We start from the raw sequence: 3519 nt of genomic DNA, 5'->3' as shown, positions 1-3519 counted from the left end.
CAGAGCCTTCCCCGAAACAAAGGATCGTTGTCAGAACCGCCAAGACTAGGACGGTCTTCATCGTTTGGATCGCCCGACAATGGCCGTCGACTAGTTACGACAACGTAAATAAAATAAACACGCACAGATATTCTTCTTTTCTTTAATTGAAATACTAGATAAAATAAAACTTATTCTAACCGTATATTCTTAACGTCGAACAGACTAATAGCACGCTCAACAGAACTCCGAACGCCGTTGCGGTAGATACGCGTTCGGACGTCGAAGACGGCGGATCGGGAGGCGGCGAGTGTCGCGACGATTCCAATTTTTCGGACGGAGAGCACGTCTCCAGAGGGTTGCCGACGAGTTTCCATCCGCCAAAGTCGAAGTCCGCCAAACACCCGACGACCGAGTACGACATCATCGAAGCTCCCAGGCGAAAGTCACGGTCCACGTCAAGAAATTCGAACGGAAAAGATTCGCCGATGACGTTTTGTCGACCTTCGCCGTCCACGAACAATCCGAAGGTGCTGCTGTTTCTGTACGCTCTCACGTGGTGCCACGTCCCGATCGAAAGTAAATTCGAATGGGCGATGGTCCGTTTTCCGGATCCCGCGTCGAAGGAGAATTCCATTTTTCCTTTACTAACGGAGATGCCGACGAAATCCATTTTCTTCATGCTCGACGCGTGCAGGATCCGCCCGTTATCCAAGGACGACAATTTCAGATAGAAACTGACGTCGACGTCCGTCCTGTGGTCGTCGACAGAGTTTTCCAGTGGTCGCTTGAAAACGACGACCGTGTTCCAATTCAGTCTGAACGTCAGGTCGTTGGGCATCGCTGTCAAACCGACGTACGGCGACCCTTCCGATGATACTCTGTTTTTCAGGACTTCTTTTTCAGAGTTTGTCGTCTCTTCTTTGGTTTTCGGTTCCTTCGCGTTCGATTCCATCATTGTCGAATCCTCCGTGGTCTGTTTGGTAGTTGTCGATTCCTTCGTGGTCGATGCCGGCGTGGTCTGTTTGGTAGTAGTCGATTCCTTCGTGGTCGATACCTGCTTTGTCGACTCATTCGTTGTAGACTCCTTAATTGTCGACTCCTTCGTGGTCGATGCCTTGATTGTGGGTACGGCAGTTATCGATTCCTTCGTTGTCGACTCCATCGTGGTCGATGCCTTGGTTGTCGCTTCCTTTGTCGTCGGTGCCTCAGTAGTGGGTTCGGCAGTTGTCGTTTTCTTCGTCGTCGATTCCTTCGTGGTCGTTTCAACCTTCGACGTAGAATAGGTAGTATTCCTTTTTGGACAACGTCCTATCATTTCGCTGCTTCGAATCTCCCATTGGTTTAACGTAAGTCCTCTCAGACATCCGTTAACACCTGGCGAATCGTAACTAGCGCCCACCGTGTACACGTTTCCCACGTCGAGTTTTGCGTCGTCCCCAATCACGTTCGTTTGTGTTTCGAACGAATCGATCCTCATCAGGACGTGCAGATAGTACCTGCTTATGCCGTAAGAGCTCCACTCTCCTATCGCGGTGCGCTTCGGACTGGTGATTCGAAGAGGCGTGGACCCCGTCCGGAATAATGCTTTCACGAATCCGTCTTTAAGATATACAGACAAGGCGTCACCGCCCTTGCCGTCGTCGACGTGGAATATTCTCCCCTCGTCGTTATAGGCTTTCAACGAGAAAGTCATCCACACCTGGGTGGTGACATCCGTTTCGTTCGCTTGTCGAACGAAGTTGTAACCGGTGCGTTCGTCCAGAAAAACGGTGGAGGATCATCCGTCGTCCGTTCTCGTAACGCACGGTGCCAGTCCAGGTGGTACGAAGAGGCGATCGTTTATCTTCAATGGGGACATGCATCCTTCGATGCTCTCGAAGTGTCCGACCGTTCCCATGGAGAAGTCACCGTCGAGGTTGAGGTGAGTGTACATCCCTTCTAACCTCTTCCATTCGGACGGAACCGAGTCCGTCGTTATTCGCACGGAATCTTCCTGAAATTCCAGCAAGATTTGGTGCCACCGACCGGTCGACAGGAGGCGTTTTTCGTTACCGTGAAACATCCGTCCGGAACCCGCGTTCATGAACACGCTCACGTATCCCGACACTAGTCGTACTGAGACGTGGTCGTTTTCCCCCTCAGCGGTGAACACGTGTCCGTCGAGTTCATCCGGTTTGATGGAGAACGATATGTTTCGAACGCGGCCGACGGTGGGCATCAGGGATTTCATGTCGCGTATGCGGAAAGATCTGTCGAATCGGTCCACTGCTGGGGTCGAAGGTCTTTCAGTCGATTGAGCATCTGTGGTCGCGTTGCACTTTTCCAAATTATCCGGCTCGACTTCATAACCGTTGACGATCAGAGAACTCACCTTCCCCGTGGCGGTCACGTGGGCTTCACCGTCGCTGCCCAGCATGTACATACCTTCGCAGAACTTCGTCCGTCGTAGAGAAGATTTGGTTGTTTCGTATGTTGTATGCGTATCTCGTCCTGACTCCCAGAGACGGAGTCGAAGTTATCGACTTGATTTTTTCGTTCTCGGAATTCGATACGTGCAACCTCATCTTGTCGCTGGCGATTGAGATTCTTAAGCGGAATCCTTCACTCCCTACGTACCTGAATATTTTTCCGTCGTCCGTGTTCGTTCTCGTGTAATAGAAGCTAACGTCCAAGGTGGGCCGACAGGTCGAAGTAGGAACGCTGAATGTGAAACATGTGTCGTTTCGTATATCGGCTACAGTGTTATCGTTCTCTTCGATCCTCGTCGGGCATACTAAAATGGCTGAGGAATCCAGCATCAATTCGTTCACGATGAAGGTATCGATCACTCCGTTTGCCGAACGGTCCGCTCGTCCAAAGAGGAACACTCCGTCGGGGTGATCGTCTACGACGAACACAGCCGGCATCACCGCGTGCGCGTAACCGGAAGATTCGGAATTCAACTTCATAAAGCGATCGGTCAGACGAATGGTGTATCTTTCCGTGACGTTAGGCGCTACCGAGTAAGGACACCTCAACCTTGAGAACGTTCCTCTTTCTGTTTTAGATGTCGTCAACAGTGTCATCCTTCCACCCCATATAGCCACGTGCAAGTCGAAGTTTGATCCTTCGTACAGCAGAACATGGCCGTCGTTCGGGTCCGAGCGCGTGTACGAGAACGCCACTTCTATGAATGGAAGCTGCGTCGCTTGGTCTTCCGGAACAACGAAGTAAGAACACGCGCCCGACCCGATTCTGATCTTTCAACTAACTGGTTTCGCGTTGCAAGGTGCCAGACCGGGTTGTACCGGTCGACCGTTCACCTCGAGCTCCGAAATGCATCCGCCGGTGCTGCCGAGACCTTCGTATAATCCCACGGAGTAGCTGTCGCCCAGATTGAGGTCGGTGTACCGGCCTGCCAGTTTCTTCTATTCCTCCTGTCCACGACCGACGGAAAAGTGCATGAAGCCTTCGGTGAATTCTATCCGGAGTCTGTTCCATTCGTTCATTCGCAGAGGAATTTCGCTGTCGTAGAAATCCGCTCCGGAACCCGTGTTC

The sequence above is a fragment of the Anneissia japonica genome, unplaced genomic scaffold, assembly GCF_011630105.1.
Source record: "Anneissia japonica isolate Jap-2015-1 unplaced genomic scaffold, ASM1163010v1 scaffold287744_len224908_cov135, whole genome shotgun sequence".
NCBI lineage: Eukaryota > Metazoa > Echinodermata > Crinoidea > Comatulida > Comatulidae > Anneissia > Anneissia japonica.
The sequence above is the reverse complement of the archived record's forward strand: the minus strand, read 5'-3'. Positions refer to the sequence as shown.